Genomic DNA, 22,479 nt, shown 5'->3' with positions numbered 1-22,479 from the left:
TTTTATAAAGACATATCTAGATAGATAGATAGATAGATAGATAGATAGATAGATAGATAGATAGATAGATAGATAGATAGATAGATAGATAGATAGATAGATAGATAGATATCTGTATATATCTATCTCTAAATATCAATATAAATATAAATATATATATATTTAAATATATATAGATGTGTGTATCTCTCTCTCTCTCTCTCTCTCTCTCTCTCTCTCTAATCTCTCTCTCTCTATATATAATCTCTCGATCGATAGATAGATAGATAGATAGATAGATAGATAGATAGATAGATAGATAGATAGATAGATAGATAGATAGATAGATAGATAGATAGATAGATAGATAGATACATTAATAAAAGATCTAGGTCTGTATATATATGTAACGAGGTTTATTAAAAGATCGTTTCAAACGATAAAAAAAACTCGTACAGTAAAGAAAAGCACATGGAGCAGTATACAAGGTAATAAACAGAAGATGAACACGCGACAAGTACTTTACTTTTTTTCAGCACTTTACGGATCCATCTGTACTGATCCAGCTCCCAGAGTTTGAGGTCGGACCATCTTTTCCGAATCTGATCTTTCGAGCGCCGTACCCCAAAAGAAAGATGTAATGTCTTCACCACCTTCGCCATTATTTTGGCTTTTCTAAAATTAAGCCGGGCGTACGGTCCATACTTCCCATCATAATCATTATTTTGCAGAATTGCCACCATTTCCACCATCTCTTTAAAGGACATATTGGAGGCCTTAAATCTCGGCTTCCCAGATCGTGACGTTCCGGCCTCCGGGCTTTCGTCGCTACCTGAGGTAGTACACACCTGATGTGTTTCCGTCATTATTCATCCCACTACGCACCGTAGAAAGAAGGGGCGGAGAATATTCGTTAAAGTAGAACGTCAGGGGCGGGTGACGCAGGCAGAATTTCACACATGCGCAGTGTATAAAGAGATACATTACGCATGTGTCGTACGTACGTTCTGTGCGTAGAGTCAAGGGCGGTGTATATGCGTAAAGAAAAAGAACGTCAGGGGTGGGCCAAGCAGGTGGAGTATTACGCATGTGCAGTGTATAAACGTTATTACGTGTTGTGTCGTACGTACGTTCTGTGCATAGATGATAGTGGACCGGGACGCTACAAATCGAAGGTAATTTTAAATTTTGAAATTTGGTCAAAACTTTGTAGCAAGCAGCCTATATGTTTTGACAGATTGATGAGGCCTATGTAGGGATAAGATGATGAGGGTTTAGCAGAAACATAAAAGTGTTTTTTGTCTTGTGTCTTTAACTTTTACAGACATTATGAATGCCAAATTTAAAGAGCCTGAATTTTTGTCGGCTTTCATTGACAAATACAGAGAGATGAGGAATCTGTGGGAGGTCAAACACCCTCAATATTATTTGAAACATGTAAGGAAGTCAACGCTGGAGAGACTTCTGACATTTGTCCAGACAACCATCCCGGAAGCAACGATGGAGATGTTGCTAAAGAAAATTGGGATCTTGAGGAACATGTATAAGATGTATAAGAGGGAGCATAACAAGATCCAGGATTCCATGAGATCAGGAGCATCAGCAGATGAAGTATATGTACCCAGGCTGTGGTACTAAAATAAACTACAGTTTCTTGATGACCAGACTGAAGCCAGGGCATCACTTTCAACCCTTCCCTCCACCCTTTCATGCACTCTTCCATGCACCCTTCCCTCCACCCCAGCAGAGGCTGATGAGGACCAAGCTGGGTCTTCCATCCTGGAAGAACCGAATGTGACCATCTGGAGTCAGGTAAATTAATTTCAAAAATATTTACTATCCTAATATTAATGATGTTAACTGGATTTTATAATCGATTAAAATAATTTTCTCCTATATATCAATTGACAGTAGTGGCCAAATATGTTTGTCACCTGCTTTAAAATTATGGTGTCTGATTTCTAGACTCTTTTATTAAGAGATGTATTCACATTGAATTTGCAAGTCATGAGAAGCAAATTGTGTGTCATTGATAAACCACAAAAAAATAAATAAAACTATGTCCCTTTTTTTATACACAGGATGAGGGCAGCCAGGAGGAACGTGGGGAAAGTGGCAGGCAGGAGGAGACCGGGCCCATGGACAGCCTGGAGGAGGCCAGACCCAGTGTCATCCTGGAGGAGGCCAGACACAGTGTCATCCTGGAGGAGGCCGGACCCAGTGTCAGACAGGAGGTGGCTGGGCCCAGTAGGAGCCTGACACAATCTCAAGTGCCTCCCCTCCGCCTTCATACAAAAAGAGCCAGGAAGGGGATGGTGACACAGGAGGCATCCCTGCGCCTCATGCGAGAGGCCACCAATTTTTTGAGGAGCCCCCCCGAAGCTGAAGAGGCCTATGGGTGCTACTTAGCCAGCAGGCTGCTTCAAATGCAGTGGGGCCAACGCCTCATTTGCGAAAAACTTTTGGCGGAAATGATCCAAGGGGCTGAACGGCGAGCTAACTGCCAATACACAATTACATGAGGCAGCCCCCCCCCTCCTCCTCCTCCTTCTCCTCGTGCCACAACTGAAACACCAGAGCTACAGCCTCCAAAGAAGGCTGCAGGGAAGGCTGCAGGGAAGGGTGCAGGGCAGCGTGGAGGAAAGGCTGCAGGGAAGAGAAGAAAGTGATGACCTGGGTTCAGTCTGGTCTGACAGAAGACGCAGGCTGTTGTAGTACCACAGTCTGGGGACATCTATATCATCTGCTGCTGCTGTTGATCTCTGGGATTCCTGGACCAGATTGTGCTCCCTCTTATATGGACTCCTCAAGATCCCAATTTTCTTGTCCACTTGAATTGTCCACAGACTTTTTCCAGCGTTGACTTCCTCTTTATTTTCTTTTGACCATAAATAAATGGATATTTGAGTTTATGAAATGACTTTATGTGTTTTAATTAACATCAATGATTTAGACACAATGTCAAATTAACAAGGGACAACAATCTCCTTGAGGTTGCAAAAACACACACAAAAAAAAAATAATGTTCCAGTGGTAACTTAAAAAAAAAAAAATACATAACCAAAAAAAGTTCTTTGTGTTAACTTTATATACAAAAGAAAAAAATCACAATAAAACAAAAAAATGGTTCTTTGTGGTAACTTAAAACAAACAAAATTAAAAACAAACAAAAATGAAAGAAAAATGTATTTGTGTTCAATTTAAGAACTAGAAAACTAAAACAAAAAAAAATATTTAAAAAATGGTTCTTTGTGGTAACTTTACAAACCCCCCAAAAAAATAAATAAACAAGGTAGATAAAGATAAAATAAGTTTGACAACAATCATAAAACAAAAATCTGGATAAAATCTAAAATAAAAGATGACTCCCCCCAAAAAAACAAGTGTAAAAATTATTATTAGTATGGAGACATTGTTTTTAAAAATAATACTATATCATTTATGAGATCAAAGAGAAAAAGAATCCAGAAATCAGTTTGGGAGAACTCTGTGTGAATAGGAACAGCAAAACATCTTCATTCTTATAGCATTATTAAAGAAGACATTAATGCGCTGCATTCAAAGATCACAGAATTTGCAGCGTGAGGAATGTGCTACCTACAATACGAACACTACTTTTACTAGACCGAGTGCTTCCGATTAGTTTTTGCTTATGAGCATGCGTCGTTTTTTTGTCCGTCGGACTAGCATACAGACGAGCGGATTTCTGAGTCCGGCGTTGTTACGACGTAAAGATTTGAAGCATGTTTCAAATCTAAAGTCCGTCAGATTTGCGGCTGGAAAAGTCCACTGAAAGTCCGGGGAACCCCACACACAATCGGATTGTCAGCCGTATTTTGTCCGTCGGCGTCCGTCGGACTTTTGTAGACGAAAAGTCAGACCGTGTGTACACGGCATAAGACTCTCCATAAGCTGTTTCCACCAGGTTTGCCAGCAGAATTGGGCAAATGGTTTGGGCCGAGACAAAGTTCGGCCTGAACATCGCCTGTTCACCCATTCGGCGAATACCCAAATTTGCAGGGCGCTCAGTGGGATGTTCGCCCACTGAGCACCCCAGGATGCACTGCACACTTTACAGTGCATTCTAGAACCCTAATTGGATAAAGCAAAGCACCTGACCAGTCAGGTGCAAGGCTTTGCCAATTAGGGCACAGAGCACTGTCAGAGCCCTGATTGTCCAATCACGGCTCAGTGCTCATATTTAATTCAATAACGTGCATCCAATGATACATTTCCCAGTTTGTATTAAATTTGGGTAATAAGCCCCCTGGGAGGCCAACAAGGAGAGGCAGACGTTCCCATGCCACTATGAGGACACAGTCCACTGCAGCTGCTAGAGTGGCTTATTCTGCCTCCTTGTCCACAGCTACTTTTGCCATAGCCCCAGGCTCTGCATGGAGGAGTCAGCATCAGTACCTTGCTTCTTGAGGATGCACAAACATTTCTTGATTCTGACATTGGTTTTCTGAGGTAAAGGGAGGGAGTAACATGAGCCCACAGAGAGGGGAGAACACTGATAAACAACAAATTGGCTGTCAGGGGCATAACTATAGGGGGCGCAGCAGTCGTGTCCGCGACTGGGTCTTGTGCTGCAGGGGGCCCGTGCTGCCCCCTCTACATATGGTAACATAGAAGGCTAGGAGTACCAGTGCTCCATGCGCACGGGTGGCTGGAGGTGGGGAGTGACTAGCAGAGCTCCATGCTTGACTACCGCACTGGCTGCTCTTTAGTTGTGCATTCCACGCATGGCCTGTGTCCTTGGCTGGCTCTTCAGGGTCCCCCTCTCCTGCTCCATGCAATGCTGCTCAGTCTGGCGTCTGCCAGCCAGAGTCCCGCCCCCTGAGTCTAGCTCACACTGCACTGCATGCTCCTCCTGGGCAAAAAAACTTTAAACACACAGACGCAGTGCAGCCCTATGAGAGCCGGTTCCCTGGAGGACACCACAGGCTTGTCTTCCAGCCCCCCTCCCCCGTTATACAAAGATGATGACGGGTCTTTCTGGGAGATATGCTGATCACCTGTCCAGCACGCTGGAGGGAGCCCTGGCCACCATGGATGATTGCCCACTTACAGCTTGGTCATGGTGAGTGAGATGACCCCATCCCCCACACACCATCTCCCCTGGGGACAGGGACCCCTCCTCACCTGGGCACAGGGACCCTTTCTCATCTGGGGACAGGGACCCCTTCTCACCTAGGGACAGGGATACCATCTCTCCTGGGGACAAGGATCCCATCTCCCCTGGGTACAGGGATCCCATCTCCCCTGGGGACAGGGACCCCTTCTCACCTGGGCACAGGGACCCCTTCTCACCTAGAGACACGGACCCCTTCTCACCTGAATGAATTAAGAATGAATGAATGTATGCAAATGCGAACTGAATCGCCTCAAGGCGCTTGGTCCGTCCTGTGTAGTCCAGCTTGTTAGAAGAGGTAGGTCTTGAGTTTTTTCCTGAAGGCCTGATGGTTTTCTCCCATACGGATGTTGGTCGGTAGAGTATTCCATAGCCGCTGTCCTTGGACTGTGAATCTTCGTTCTCCCTTTGATTTGTAGTGGGATTTGGGAATGTGGAGGAGGTTTTGGTTGGTTGATCGAAGACTGCAATTAGGTAAGTAGCATTTTATTTTCTCAAATAGGTATTGAAGAGAGTTTCCTTGTAGACATTTGTGGGTGAGGCAGAGGGTCTTGAATGTGATCCGATCCTTTACGGTTAGCCAATGCAGGCTCCTCAGAGAGGGGGAAATTGATTCCCAGGGTTTTTTCCTGTTATCAGTCTTGCTGCAGTGTTTTGGATGAGTTGTAGGCATGCAATCTGGTATTTAGGAAGTCTGGTGTAGAGGGAGTTTGAGTAGTCGAGTCGGGAATTAATGATAGTTCCAACTACTGCTGCTTTGTCCTCTTTTGGAATGAAGAGGATGAGTCTACATGGCAGGCGAAGCAGATGGTGGGATCCGCTGAATACTGATCCAATTTGTGCATCCATTGACATTTCTGAGTCAAAAATTACTCGGAGACTTTTGGCTTTGGAGCTTGGGGCGATGGTCTCTCCAAAGACGGTGGGCGGTGTCCAAGAGTTCTTGTTTTTTGTTTGCGTGTAGTAGAAGAATCTCTGTTTTGGATCCATTGAATTTGAGAGGGGGACAGGGACCCCATCTTTCCTGGGGACAGGGACCACATCTCTCCTGGGGACAGGGACCTCTTCTCCCCTGGGGACAGGTACCCCTTCTCCCCTGGGGACAGGGACCCCTTCTCACCTGGAGACATGGACCCCTTCTCACCTGGGCACAGGGACTCCATCTCCCCTGGGGTCAGGGAACCCTTCTCACCTCTGGACAGAGCCCCTTCTCACCTGGGCACAGGGACCCCTTTTCCCCTGGGGGCAGCTGCCCCTTCTCCCCTGGGGAAAGGGCCCCCTTCTCACCTGGGGACAGGGACCCCTTCTCACCTGGGGACAGGGACCCCATCTCCCCTGGGAACAGGGACCCCTTCTCCCCTAGAGACAAGGATGCCCTCTCACCTGGGGACGGAGACCCCATCCTGCCTAAGGACAGGAACCCTATCTCCCCTGGCAACAGGGACTCCATCTTACCTAGGGACCCCATCTTTCCTAGGGACCAAGACCCCACCTCCCCTAAGAACAGGAACCCCATCTACAGGCCATGCTGGCTGGCAGGGCTGGTGTCAGCCACCCTAGGGTACCAGGATGGAGGAGGGGGCAGAAAACACAGAGGAAATCTAAATCCCCAGCCATTTGGGGGGTGTACCAGCAGGGATCACTGGACACCAGGGAAGGGGGGAGGTACAGCAGTACCAACATGGGGAGGTTGGAGGACAGACAGGGGTCTATCAGTACCAGTGTGGGGTGGCTGGAGAATGGGGGGGTACAGCAGTACCAGCGTGGGGTCACTGGAGAGGGGGGTGGGTACAGCAGTACCAGCAAGGTGTGCTCTCCAGCCCCTGTGTGCTCTTTCCCGAACCCCCGGTGGGTCTGCCAGGTTCTCCCATCCCCTCTCTTGCTGGCTGCTGCTAAGTATCTGTCAGGATGGAGAGTGGGAAATGGGCTGGTAAATATGTAATTTATTGGCCCCTTTTTTTCCTGAATTGAGAGTCAGTGACAGTGACCCTGTCCAGTTTATGGATGGACAGAAAGCTCTATACAGAGCTATTCCTGTCCATTCATTCTATGTAGCTGAGGCTGCAGAGAAGGAGATTGAGGGCTGTGTCCTCAGTCTTCCTCTTTGTCTCAAAGGTGGAACATCAGAGGTCTGCTTAGACCTCTGATATCTCACCAAAGTCCCCCAACGGGGTTTCTTAAAAATTGTAAAAAAATAATAAAAACTACTGATCCCAGTGGTGGAACTACAGGGCTCACAAAGGTCGTACCTGTGACCGGGCTCTGGAGTTCCACCGCCAGGCTCGGGGGGAAGCGCCCTGACTGGGGTTCAGGGGGCCCTTCATGGTTTCTTGCACCGGGGCCCTGAAGGCTCTAGTTATGCCAATGTGTCACGTACCTGGTAAGTAGAGCCCGGAATGCAGGGAACGGCCTCTCGTATACCTCCGACTCGGGAACCCCTGATAGTGATGACAGGAGCTCGGGAGAGCGAAGGGGCACAAGTGCCTGACTGGAAAGCTGGATCAGAGAGCTGAGTCTGGTAGTCAGCTGGGAGAAGTCCTGTAGTCCAGCAGCAGGATGATGAACAGCAGGGAGGTGTACTGTAGTCCAGCAACGGGATGTAGACAGCAAGCAGGGGTACTGTAGTCCAGCAGCAGCAGGCAGGTGTCTTTATAGTCCAGCAGCAGGGTTGAACAGCAGGCAGGTGTACTGTAGTACAGCAGCAGGGTACAGGCAAGCCGGGTCAAACACAGGCAGGCAGATCAGGTACAGAAGGTAAATCCAGGAGAATAGTCAAAGTCCAAAGCCGAGATCAGGGCAGGCAGCAAGCAGAGTAATCAGGAACAATCCAACAGGTTATCAGGTAAGCAGATGCAGAGTACAAGGTAACAGGGCAGTAGGGGTCTTCAGGAACGCTGTAGACCGGACAGCAAGGCAGCAATGGAGCAGTTCTCTTTAAATAGCCTGTCTTGGCGCCAAGTGTTGTCACAGGGGGCGCGTGCGCGCACCCGCGCGTGCCCGTGCGCCGCTATTGGCGCTATCGCGCATGCGCGTACGCCCGTTCACGCTATTGGCGCTATTGCGCGCGCGCGAACGCCGGATGGCGCTCCTGAGCACAGGCACTCTTTTGAACTTCAGTCTGCTGGAATGTTTGCAAGAAGGCCTTTCCTGACATTGCCCCCCTCCAATGGGCAGCCTCCGGATGCCTAACTGGGCCATTTTACTAGGATGAGCTCTCTTAAAGGCCAGAATTAGTCTTTTGCCATGGATATTAGCCTCTGGCTCCCAAGAGTTATCCTCAGGACCGTACCCTTTCCATTTGACCAGATATTGAATCTGGTTACGTCTTTTCCGGCAATCTGTGATTGATTCCACTTCAAATTCCTCTTCCCCGTTGATGAGTACAGGTTCAGGAGGACCAGTGTTTCGGTTAAGAAAAGGATCAGGAACTGAAGGTTTAAGAAGGGCCACATGAAAGACTGGATGAATACGGAATGACTCTGGCAGTTTTAATTCATAGGCCACATTATTGATCTTCCTTATCACTGGGAAGGGACCCACAAACTTAGGGCCCAGTTTCCTGGAAGGGCATGCCAACTTCAGGTTCAGGGTAGACAGCCAAACATGATCTCCTATCTCCAGATTAAGTTCCCCTCTCCTTTTCTTGTCAAACGTCACCTTGTTCCGTTCCTGAGTCTTCGACATGGTCTCTTGAAGTAGCCTGTTATTAGTACTGAAAAAATTCAAGGTTTCCTGGACAGCTGGTACCGAACACTCTGGAACGTTGTTGGACAAGAACAAGGGATGAAAACCATAGTTCGCAAAAAATGGAGACTGATTAATTGCAGAGTGAACAGAGTTATTGTACGCGAACTCAGCCAGAGGTAATAGAGAAACCCAGTCATCTTGGGAAAAACAAGAATAGCACCGTAAGTATTGCTCCAAGGTCTGGTTAGTTCGTTCAGTCTGACCATTAGTCTGAGGATGGTAAGCAGAAGAGAAGGAGAGGTCAATTTCCAGGGATCCACATAGAGCTTTCCAGAACTTGGAAGTAAATTGCACTCCTCGATCGGATACAATGTTTGCAGGTATACCATGGAGCCTTATAATTTCTTTAATAAAGACCTTTGCAGTCTCCGAAGCAGAGGGGGTACCCTTCATGGGTAAGAAGTGGCCCATTTTGGAAAGTCTGTCAACCACTACAAAAATGGTGGTATAGCCCTCAGAGGGAGGTAATTCAACGATAAAATCCATGGAGATCATCCTCCATGGTCTTTCCGGAACAGGAAGAGGTCTTAGCAACCCCCATGTCTTGGTCTTGCTACCCTTGTTTTGAATACAGGTAATGCATGATTCCACGTAGCGTTTACAATCCTCCCATAGCTGAGGCCACCAGAATGTGCGTTGGAGTAGTTCGGAGGTCTTGTGCATTCCGAAGTGACCGGCTAATTTGTGATCATGGCAAGATTTGAGAACAGCTACCCGTGCTTGTTGGGGTACAAAGATTTTATCCTCATGCCATAATAATTCGTCTCTGGACTGTAAAGTGACATCTGCTGGAAGGGGAGTTGCTGAAGATGCCTGTCTAATTTGGGACAGCAGATCTCCTTGAAGCATTAGAAAGTTCCCAGGAGCAAGGATGGTGTCTGGAGAAGAAGGAGCTTCGGGTTCACTGAACATCCGGGACAGCGCATCAGGTTTGGTATTCTTTGATCCCGGTCTGTAAGTAATGTGAAAGGTGAACCTGGTGAAGAAAAGTGCCCATCTGGCCTGGCGTGGTTTCAATCTTTTGGCAACCTTCAAGTACTCCAGGTTTTTGTGGTCCGTATACACTAGAATAGGATGAGCCGCTCCTTCCAGGAGATAGCGCCATTCCTCCAATGCAGCTTTGATTGCTAGCAGCTCTCTATCCCCAACATCGTAATTCCTTTCAGGATCCGTTAGTCTATGGGAAAAGAATGCCACTGGATGCAATAAGGCCTTGGGGCCCTGTCTCTGCGAAAGTACCGCTCCCACTGCTATCTCGGAAGCATCTACCTCCAATATGTATGGTAAAGCTGGATCGGGATGCTTCAGGACAGAGGCCGACACAAATTGGTCCTTTAGGGAAGTAAAAGCAGCTTGAGCTTCAGGAGACCATTGGAACCGGGTGCCTTGTCGAGTCAGTCTTGTGATGGGGGCGATGATGGAAGAAAATCCCTTGATGAATTTACGATAAAAATTTGCAAATCCCACAAAGCGCTGTATACCCTTCTTGTCCGTCGGGGCTGGCCACTCCAAGATGGCAGAGACCTTCTGGGGATCCATCTTGATACCATCTATGGAGATAATCAGACCCAGAAACTGAATGCTTTGGCGTTCAAATTCGCACTTTTCGGGTTTGGCATACAGGCCATGTTGGCGGAGCCGAGCTAGAACTTTCTTGACATGCTCTTGGTGGATAGACAGAGAAGAGGAGAAGATCAGGATATCGTCCAGATATACTATGACGAAAAGATCAAGGTAGTCTCTGAAAATATCATTCACGAAGTGTTGGAACGTAGCAGGAGCATTACATAACCCAAAAGGCATCACTAGATATTCGAAGTGTCCGAAGCGGGTGCGGAAGGCAGTCTTCCATTCGTCCCCGCTCCGGATCCGGACTAAGTTGTATGCTCCCCGAAGGTCAAGCTTGGTGAATATGGCTGCACTTCCCAGCCTCTGAAATAATTCGGGTACTAAGGGTAAGGGGTACCGATTCTTGATTGTAATTTTGTTAAGGTCCCGGTAGTCTACGCAAGGGCGTAGGGAGTGGTCTTTTTTCTCCACGAAGAAGATTCCTGCTCCAGCCGGAGAGGTGGAAGGCCGTATGAACCCCTTTTCCAGATTCTCGTCAATGTATTTTTTGAGCGTACCAAGCTCCAGTTCGGTTAAAGGAAAAATTTGCCCAAAAGGGACCTCTGCCCCGGGAAGGAGTTCAATTGGGCAGTCGTAGGGTCTGTGTGGGGGAAGTGTCTCTGCCCCTTTCCGACTGAACACATCTAGGAACTCATGGTATGCTTCTGGAACGGTTTGGCAGATTTCAACATCGGTTTCAAGGACTAGGAGGACTAGGCACACGTGGTAACATCCACACCGGGCGAGAGGGACCAGTTGCACGTTCTGCCCTGCGTTCTCTTAGGCGTCTGTCAATTTGAATCGACAGATTGATAAGGTCTTCAAGTGTAGGCGGAATGCCTACCCGGGCTAATTCATCTTTTAATGGTTCAGAAAGTCCCATACGAAACTGGTAGCGTAGGTCGGCGTCGTTCCAGTTTGTGTCGGAGCTCCAACGTCTAAATTCAGAAGCATAGTCCTCCGCCGCCCTACGGCCCTGTTGGAGTGAGAACAGTGCCACTTCCGCGGTAGCTGCCTGTTGTGGATCTTCATATAAGAGAGCCATGGCTTGGAAGAAGGTCCCCAAATGGTCGAGACAGTCATTCTTCTGCTCCAGAAGACGATGGGCCCAGGCCTGGGGTTCGCCTAGTAGAAGGGAGATGACAAACCCCACTTTAGTGGTTTCCAGGGAAAAAGTTCTGGGTTGTAATGCAAAAAAGAATTCACAGGCATTGCGGAAAGCCCTAAACTTGCTGCGGTCCCCGGAGAATCTTTCTGGTGTAGGTACTTTCGGTTCCGGAGGCAACATGACCACTGAGGGAGCAGCAGGTTGACCCGGAGTTGGGGCAGAGAGGACTTGGACACGCTCCTCTAATTGTTTATAACCGTCTTGCAAGTCCTTGACGGCTTGTGTGAGTCCAGCTAGATGACGGCATAAGTCCTCCATGGGTGACGTCCCCTGCGTGGGCTCGGACATGGCTGTCCGGTACTGTCACGTACCTGGTAAGTAGAGCCTGGAATGCAGGGAACGGCCTCTCGTATACCTCCGACTCGGGAACCCCTGATAGTGATGACAGGAGCTCGGGAGAGCGAAGGGGCACAAGTGCCTGACTGGAAAGCTGGATCAGAGAGCTGAGTCTGGTAGTCAGCTGGGAGAAGTCCTGTAGTCCAGCAGCAGGATGATGAACAGCAGGGAGGTGTACTGTAGTCCAGCAACGGGATGTAGACAGCAAGCAGGGGTACTGTAGTCCAGCAGCAGCAGGCAGGTGTCTTTATAGTCCAGCAGCAGGGTTGAACAGCAGGCAGGTGTACTGTAGAACAGCAGCAGGGTACAGGCAAGCCGGGTCAAACACAGGCAGGCAGATCAGGTACAGAAGGTAAATCCAGGAGAATAGTCAAAGTCCAAAGCCGAGATCAGGGCAGGCAGCAAGCAGAGTAATCAGGAACAATCCAACAGGTTATCAGGTAAGCAGATGCAGAGTACAAGGTAACAGGGCAGTAGGGGTCTTCAGGAACGCTGTAGACCGGACAGCAAGGCAGCAATGGAGCAGTTCTCTTTAAATAGCCTGTCTTGGCGCCAAGTGTTGTCACAGGGGGCGCGCGCACGCACCCGCGCGTGCCCGTGCGCCGCTATTGGCGCTATTGCGCATGCGCATACGCCCGTTCGCGCTATTGGCGCTATTGGCACTATTGCGCGCGCGCGAACGCCAGATGGCGCTTCTGAGCACAGGCACTCTTTTGAACTTCAGTCTGCTGGAATGTTTGCAAGAAGGCCTTTCCTGACACAATGGCAGTCATTTTCCCCCAGCCGCAGCATATTGCCAAGTTGGCTCCAGTGGTGATAAGGATGAAGGGGATGATGATGATGAGGTCATGGTTGCAGGATAGAGCAGAGGATGAAAGTGAGGGGGGAAACAACCCCAATGAGGCAGGATTTCCTCCAGAGGCAGCCATCATAGAGTAGATTGTGGAGCTGTTATCTCTCAGCCCATTTCCCACAGCTCAGCTGTGTGGGCATTTTTTAGCCCATGTGTAGCTGATCGATGCTGGGGCTTGTTTTTCTGCCACATCTCCATACAGCTGGTGGTGATGATGCAAGATCTGTCAGCTCCACCTCCTCCTCCCCCTCCATGCCCTCCTCTACTAAATTGTCCTATGAACCACCACTACCCCCTAAGCGTTCAAGGGGCTATTCACAGAGTCAGGCTAAAAGATGCAATGTAGTGCTTCATCTGGCCTGTCTAGGGGACAGCCACACTGGAGAAAAGATTATTTCAACTCTGCAGGTGCTGGCCCAGAGGTGGTTCATGCCATGGCAGCTTGAGGCAGGAATCGTGGTGTACGATAATGACACTAACCTTCTGTCCGCCCTTCGACAGGAAAAGTTTACACATGTGCCATTCCTGGCACATGTCCTAAATTTAGTGGTGCAGCATCTCTTAAACAGATATCCAGGGTTGCAAGATCTTTTAAGGCAGGCCAAAAGAGTCTGCAGCCAATTCAGGTGGTCATACACAGCCAGTGTTAGGTTGGCTGAAATTAAGCGGGAATTCCACCTGTCCATAAACCACCTGATTTGTGACATGCACACCAGGTGGAACTCAACTTTGGCAATGCTGCAGCAGCTGCACGTGCAGCAGAGGGCTGTCAACAAGTACCTGTGAGTATGGCACAAAGACAGGCTCAGAGCAGCTCGACTTTTTTTTTACCCATGCTAATGGCTACTGATAAAGAATGCATGCACTGTACTGTCACCATTTGAGGAGGCAACAAGGATGGTGAGTCATGACAATGCATGCATCAGTGACACAATCCCTATTCTGTTCCTGCTGGAGCATACTCTGCGTGGCATTATGGACAGGGAACTCGAGGCAGAGCAGTGGGTGGAAGAGGAGGAATTCCTTTCATCTCAAGGCCCGCTTTATGGAGACACCATTCTTGTGATACCACAGAACACACAAGAGGTGAGGGAGGAGGAGGAGTTGGAGAATTCTGGCAGTTTTGGAGGCATTAAAGCAGAGGAAGACATACATCAAACCTTAAGAGATGAGTTTCAGTCCCCAGAAACCTTGGGAGTAGTAAGTAGCTGAGAGGAGGCAGTTCCAAATACTGTAACCCTCAGTGACGCTGAGGACTCTGCTTCTCATGCTTCCGCAAACTTGCAGGCATGGGCTCCTTTATGGTTCAAAGCCTGCGAAAGAACCCAAGAATTTATGGCATCAAGGAGAAGAATCATTTTTGGCTGGCAACCCTCCCTGACCAACGTTACAAGGGGAAAGTCTCTGAACTTATCCTTCCCTCACAGAGGGAGCACAGGATAAAATATCTTGAGGGCACCTTAAAGAAGAGTTTATGTAATGCCTTTCCAGACTCTGCTAGGTTACAGTCTCATGGAAAAGACAGTTTTAAAGCTTCTGTTGGAGAGGAGCAGTGGAGGAGGGGGCTGCCTCAGTGATGCATTTCAACATTTTTTTGTCCTCGGCACCCAGGGCTGTCATTTTCATGATCCCATGGGCGGCATCTGCATTATATGGTGAAAGATTATCTAGGGGCAAAAACAGACATGGAGAGCTTTCCAGTCAACAATCCACTGGGTTCCTGGGTCAAGAGAATAGACCACTGGCCAGAACTTGCCTAGTATGCAATTGAGCTGCCGGGCTGCCCTGCATCCAGTGTGCTTTCCCAATGGGCATTCAGTGATGCCAGAGGTTTTGTGACAGATAAGAGAGCTCATCTGTCCACAGACTCTGTTGACTGGCTGACATTTGTCAAAATGAATCAGTCCTGGATTAGCAGCAGCTATCAAGCCCCTGATGCCGATGTCACTAAATAAGTGTTATTGGGATCTGGAATCTCTACAAGATTGTCTAGGCTGCCTAGCATTGTGAGTGTTGATTTTATCTTCAAGTAATTTTTTGGTATAGGTTTCATGGGCATAATTAACACCCATCAAATTAATTTTTCTTTACAGCAAGGCCAATTATTGCTTTGATCAAGAGTACATCTAGAAAGTTACAGGTTGAAGGCACCACCAACACCCAAAGACCATTTTTTTTGCAACTGTTTGCCAGGGGTAGCAAATTTTTTTTTTTTACAGCAAGTCCAATTCTTGCTTTTATCAAGAGTACCTCTAGAAGGTTACAGGGTGATGGTACCACCAACACCCAAAGACCAATTTTTCCACAATTGTTTGACCAGGGCATAAAATGTAATTTTTTTACAGAAAGGCAAATGTTTGCTTTCATCAAGAGTACCTCTATAGGGTTATGGTGTAAGGGCACCACCAACACCCAAAGAACAATTTTTCCGCACCTGTTTAACAGGGGCATCAGTTACTTCTATCCAAAGTCTGCGAAAGAGACACCAGACTTTATCTAAAAAAAGTGTACTATAATTTAGCTTTTTCACATAAGGCTTGCTCACTGTGGTACAAAGCTTTGTTATTTCCATCCAAAGTCTGGAAAAGAGACACCAGCATTTATCCAAAAAATCTCCAATATTGTTCCAAGTGCACTAAATTGTAGCCTCATCATACAGACTGGCCCCCCAAGCTGTTGTCTACAGAATAAAGAAAGCTTGCAGGCAAAATCAATTTAAATCTCATTTTTTTCTTTATGAAAAGTCAGTTTTGTATACACAGTACAGATGCTCCACTCTACAGGCAGAATAAGGCGACCCCCCCAGGCACTATATTTAAAGGAATTTTTCATTTTTATTATTTCACTTTAAGCATCATTAAAATCGTTACTTCTTTAAAAAATATATTTTTTAAAAGTTTTTTCCATTAGTACATGTCCCTCATGGCAATACCCGGGCTCCTATACCCTTTTTATGGCCAATAACATGCACATAAGCCTTGAAATTGGGATCCCATAGACTTCAATGGAGTTCGCAGTAAGGGTCCAAACTTTTGCAATGCTTGAGAGTTCTGGTGCAAACTGAACTGGGGGGTAATCAGCTAATCTGTTGTTGCCAGTATATTGGAGGCGCCAAGAGGAGGAGGGCACCATAGTCCATGTCTTTTGGTTGTGTAAGGGATTAAAGGACTTCTGGTCCCAAGTAAAACACTGGATTTTTTAATTTACTGATATCTAAATGCCCAACAACCCAGCAGCTTTTCTTTTACATTTGATGCCGTTGTCTTTGAAATGGTATAAACGATCACTTTGATCCATCACCTTAATGCAGCAAAGTCATGTATATCCACCTGCTGGAAACAAACATCAGCTCCCTCCCTAAAAGAGTGTTTTGCAAAGATTTCCAAAATCAGCAGAATAGGGTGAAGTTGATAGAAACGGTTTCAATAAAACCTGGTTGTATTGGACTACATTTACCTGCTCTCCTGAATATTGTTCACTGGCAAGCTCCTGGGCTTAAAAAACTTGTCCCTGACTCGGGCTTTCACTGTCTTGTTCCCCCTCATGCTCCCCCCCCCCCCCCCTCATCCCCTTTTGTGTTACTTGTGTTTTTTTTCTTTTTCCTTTGTTGCTAGATGATGTCAGTCTACAGCCTTTGACTAAGTTAACCATAAGATTCTCCCCCCTACATATTTTGCACTGTGCATTTTGTCTTGTGTATTTTTCCTTTTGGGCCCTGTGTGGCTGTTGGTTTCTATTGCTTTCACTCTTCTGGTTGAGAAACCTTGCTATATACTGTACATTTGGTTTGCACATTAATTGATATATATATATATATATATATATATATATATATATATATATATATATATCAATTAATTTGGGCCCAATTAGTCATTTTTCCTCCCTGATGTCATGTGACTCATTAGTGTTACAAGGTCTCAGGTGTGAATGGGGAGCAGGTGTGTTCAATTTGTCATCGCTTTCACTCTCTCATACTGGTCACTGGAAGTTCAACATGGCTCCTCATGGCAAAAAAACTCTGAGGATCTGAAAAAAGAATTGTTGCTCTACATAAAGATGGTGTAGGCTATAAGAAGATTGGCAAGACCCTGAAACTGAACTGCAGCACAGTGGCCAAGACCATACAGTGGTTTAACAGTACAGTTTCCACTCAGAACAGGCCTCACCATGGTGACCAAAGAAGTTGAGTGGACATGCTCAGCGTCATATCCAGAGGTTGTCTTTGGGAAATAGATGCATGAGTGCTGCCAGCATTGCTGCAGAGGTTGAAGGGGTGGGGGTCAGCCTGTCAGTGCTCAGACCATACGCCATGCTCTGCATCAAATTGGTCTACATGGCTGTAGTCCCAGAAGGAAGCTTCTTCTAAAGACGATGCACAAGAAAGTCCACAAACAGTTTGCTGAAGACCAGCAGACTAAGGACATGGATTACTGGAACCATGTCCTGTGGTATGATGAGACCAAGATAAACTTATTTGGTTTGGATGGTGTCAAGTGTGTGTGGCGGCTACCAGGTGAGGAGTACAATGACAAGTGTGTCTTGCCTACAGTTAAGTATAGTAGTGGGAGCGTCATGGTCTGGGGCTGCATGAGCGCTGCCAGCACTGGGGAGCTACAATTCATTGAGGGAACCATGAATGGCAACATGTACTGTGACATACTGAAGCAAAGCATGATCCCCTCGCTTCAGGGATTGGGCCGCAGGGCAATATTCCAACATGATAACGACCCCAAACACACCTACAAGATGACCACTGCCTTGCTAAAGAAGCTGAGGGTAAGGGTAATGGACTGGTCAAGCATGTCTCCAGACCTAAACCCTATTGAGCATCTGTGGGGCATCCCCAGATGGAAGGTGGGGGAGCGCAAGGTCTCTAATATCCACCAGCTCCGTGATGTCGTCATGGAGGAGTGGAAGAGGACTCCAGTGGCAACCTGTGAAGCTCTGGTAAACTACATGCCCAAGAGGGTTAAGGCAGTGCTGGAAAATAATGGTGGCCACACAAAATATTGACACTTTGGGCCCAATTTGGACATTTTCACATAGGGGAGTACTCACTTCTGTTGCCAGCGATTTAGACATTAATGGCTGTGTGTTGAGTTATGTTGAGGGGACAGCAAATTTACACTGTTATACAAGCTGTACACTCACTACTTTACATTGTAGCAAAGTGTCATTTCTTCAGTGTTCAGTGTTGTCACATGAAAAGATAGAATAAAATATTTACAAAAATGTGAGTGGTGTACTCACTTTTGTGAGATACTGTATATATATATATATATATATATACAGAACTGCAGAACTGTTAAATTTTGTTAACAGAAACCCAGGGGTAATGTCTAATGAAAAATGAGAATGAAATTATTTAATGGCAGCAATTACCCAATGGTCACAATCTTTTGAGCTTTTGTTCTACACTTGACTATTTGTAAAGACATATTTGCTTTTAAAATGATAAGAAATTCAGGCCTATTACTGTAATGTGAAACAATTTTGATGAAAATGCATAATGCATAATGATTGCTATGTAAAAGCCTTGATGTAGGCCATATTATTTTAATGTTAGATGTGAAAGTTCATGTCACACATAATAAATAAAATCTGCTCACTGTATCAGCAACACCTGTAGTTAAAACATTTGAAAAAAACTGTGTTTTCCTTTAAAAGAATCATTATATAATAGTTGGAATAGGTACAGATTAAACATGTATTTATTTTATACACTTTTTATTTGAGAAACATGGTTTACAAAATTATATCATTATAAAATATATATACCATTTCATAAAGTGTGTGCCTTTTTAAAAACATGCACCACATAATATTTGATCAGACAAGCAATACAATTTTGCACCGATTAATGCAAGTTAAAGAATTCAATTGTCTATAACTGGTTGTTAGATATAAAACGATATGGTTTATAGGGTTACTATAGGGGTATCTATAGGGACATCTAAGAATTTGTGCGCTAGTACAGTGATTTTGAAATAATCGGTGTAGAGTTAATATTGAGGCTATCCTTGGAGGGTGTTGGTTGTGGTTCCATATTCAGGGGGACAAGGAACACTAAGATGACTACTAGCAAGAAGCTGTGCTCACCCCCAAAAGGTTTTCTTTTTTCTCTGCCTTTTGCTGAGGGCACAGCTGATTGAATAAAGATGTAGAAAAAAATGATGTGCTAAACAAAAATCTCATATTGGGTTATTAAAATCCAACAGTAGAAAACACAAATACTAACCCACAGGGGTTAGGAGCTGTTTCCTGCTATCACATTTGTTTGCACAGTGCCTGGATATCTTAAGGCGGCCACCTATATTGTACACAATGCTGGTTTTATCTGTACTAATGTAAGTGCAATACTTTATATTAAACAAACCCTTTGGGATTTTACACTACTTGGGGTCTCTTTCATTTTATGATCAATCGGATCGTGGGGTGGATGGAGCTTGGGTTGAATATCCTGCTTATACCCTGTTTGATCGGAGGACACATCTCCAGCTGATCACCCCTGCAAAGATTGTTGCATCAAGCCTGTTTTACCCTTCATAATAAAGGGTCCAGGCTCTCTGGTAAGAGTCTATATTGCCTGTGGTGATGGTGAAGGTTTTTTTGGATTTAACTACTTATCACAGGTTTGTGTTTTCTACAGTTGGATTTTTATAACCCAACATGACATTTTTGTTTAGCGGATAATTTTTTTTATACATGTTGTTTGTTGTGATTATATCTCACTTTTGTGGTGCTGCAGAACAATTTACACTGTAATGGTAGTGATTAACATTATTTATTTTTATGTTTTTACACATGTGCAGTATTCTTCCCTTATATAATGATTGGATAAAGACCCATTCAAATTCAGCCATTTCCAATGTAACAATCAAAATCTTTAGCATCTCCAGAAGAACTCACCCCCACCCTTTTCCATGGCATTGTTTATGCGGTCTGTCATCATTTAAGAGGGGGACTGGTTTCTCAGTTCAAGTCTAATGTTATTGTGAGTGTGATAGGCTTGGACTTTTCTAGCTAGGATTTACTTATTGCTGGTTAGTTCCCTTTTGTAATCTAATCTGTGTACACAAATAAAGAATGGTAAAGCCAACATTTTATGCTAGTTTCACTCAGTGCTGGTTTGGTGATTTTCAAATCTTCAGCGCAGTGTTAATGTCAATGCTATCTTTGTGTCGATTGATGTTCCATGAATTAATGAATTAAAGTTATTGACACCATGGGAAAGAGGTTTTTGGTTGGTCTCAAGCAAGTTGTTCTCAGTCAAAAAGCTATTGTAATTTGTAGGCAGTAGGCATCTCCCTTCCTTATATGTCTTGGAGCATTTTACAAAATGAAAAGCCCCTGAAGGGTGCACATGGTGCTTTTTGGTGCTTGCAGTGAAAAAGCTGCAATGCAGTCTTGTTAAGGACTTATTCATTTTTGCTTTTAAGGCTAGACAGTGGTTTTCTGTGGCAAGAATCAGCAGATTTTTGCAGCTGGAATCACAGTTGTATGTAAACATCTGTGTCCAGAAAGCCGGTTCAAAGCAATGACAGGCTGACAAGAGCCACAGCTGTCTGCTGAATCTCACATATATCTGAACATCAAGGCATCCTATTCTGCAGGTAACCACTGGAGGTGTGGTTAATTGGAACAGTGGTAGACAGCCAGTGCTCCTGTCAGCTTCTTATTGCTTTTTACAGGCTTACCTGGATTCCAACCACAGGAATCTGCTGTCAAGCCCTAATAATAGTTGTGAATGAAACCTAAGTCTTGCTAAATCTGGAGTTTTAGGACCAGCTTCTTCTGCTTGGCGGTTGACACATCTCATTGTCTTACTTACAATCCTTTTCACATAATGCCCCTCACTAACTCTTTATTCTTTATTTACGCCCACAAATTACCCACTAATATGTCAATTGAACAGTCATGTCAAAGTCATTTGGGCAGGTTTTCCTTATATCACATAGTGTTCTCTGCAGCATTATGGAGAAAACACTATATAGGCAGTTTAGATTTCAGACCATGGCTTAAATTTTTTAAATGGCACAAATTCGAAGTGCATTATGAGAATAGTACTGCATTGTCCAGTAGATATTAGAAAGCAGTATCTACCCTGCATTAAAGTGTGCAGTATGTACAAATGACTAGTCTATTGTATATGGAAAAAACTATTTTAACAAAATATTGTGTGAAAAAGATAATCTAGATCAGCGGTCCCCAACCTGTATGGCACCGGGGACCAGCTGCATGGAAGAAAATTGTGCTGAGGACCAGGAGGGGGGTCACGTGGGGGGTAAATGATTTTCCTCTGGCAATGGCTGGTGTTAGTGCTTCAATCATCCTGGCACCATGATTGATATGGTGTCAGGGTGATTGAAGTGCATTATTTCTATTATTACATTGTAGTAATAATAACAAATGAACAATAATAAATGAAATAGTTCAACTCACCATAATGCAGAATCGGTGGGAACCCTGAGCGTGTCACTTGCCACGACGCCTTCCACCAGATGCGGAATGTCACTTGCCTGCCATGCCACCTGCCACATTGCCTGTCACCAGATGTGGAATGTCACTTGCCATGCTGCCTGCCATCACTGCATTGGTGGTAGCACTGGTTCATTTAGGCCTCTGTGCAGTGGTGGGTTCCAAATGAGCTTTCGCCCGCCCCATTCAGAATAGCAGCAGCAGTTCTGGCTGTAAAATGGAGAGGAATATGGAGTTTGTCATTGCTCATTTTTAAAATGCCAGGTGCCTGGCTGCCATGCTGGTCTAAACCCCCATGTAGATCTGAAGCTATGCCGTCACTGGCTACATGCTGCTCCCAGGCATGGAGGATCAGACCCCAGGGACAGCCAGGCACTCAGTATTTTCAGGGTGATCACTGACAGATATCCAGCAAGCACTGTGAGTGGAGCGCCCCTTGTGGTATGCCAGGCAGACAGCTAAGGGAACTACAAGTCCCAGCATATCCCACCTGTACTCCCACACACAGCTCATCTGTCACTAATGATGTCACATCTCTGTGGGATTGCCCCTCTGGATGTAGCAGGGTGTCTCCCTCCTCATGCTGTAGCCAGTCTCACCTGGCAGAGAGAGGATGCGGGACTCCTTTGGCTGTCACTCTCTGGCTCCGCCCTTGGCCATTCCTGGTTAGCTGTCGGGGGGAGGAATTCGTGCCACTGAACAAGGAGAGCTTTATGCTCAGTTTTCTCACAACGAGAAGCCGTAGGAGAGCGGTGATGCAGGGCGGGCAGTGAGAGATGATGTCATCTCTCTGCTCCCCGCCGCACCTCTGACACTGAGGCTGACAGAACACCAGCTGTGAGGGCGGAAGAGCGGTGATGTGGGGGGCGGAGAGAGATGATGTCATCTCTGCTTCCCCTCCCAATTGCTTCTTCCATCCACCTAGCTCCTTAATGCCAGCCGCCAGCATCCGCGGCCCGCCTGCAGAAAGGCCGCGGCCCAGGGGTTGATGACCCCTGATCTAGATTATACCCACAATTTATTTATTTTATGGTTATTTTTTGAGTCAATGTTTAATGTTTTTTGTTTTCCTGAACCAAACAAGTTTTATAAACTAAAATCCATGTTTAAAATGAATCATTTTAAGTGCTGTCATTTTCCTCCATTAAACATAAATTCTATGATTCAAACTCA

This window comes from Aquarana catesbeiana, linkage group LG01, assembly GCF_042186555.1.
Source record: "Aquarana catesbeiana isolate 2022-GZ linkage group LG01, ASM4218655v1, whole genome shotgun sequence".
NCBI classification, from domain to species: domain Eukaryota; kingdom Metazoa; phylum Chordata; class Amphibia; order Anura; family Ranidae; genus Aquarana; species Aquarana catesbeiana.
This window is presented reverse-complemented; position numbering follows the sequence as displayed.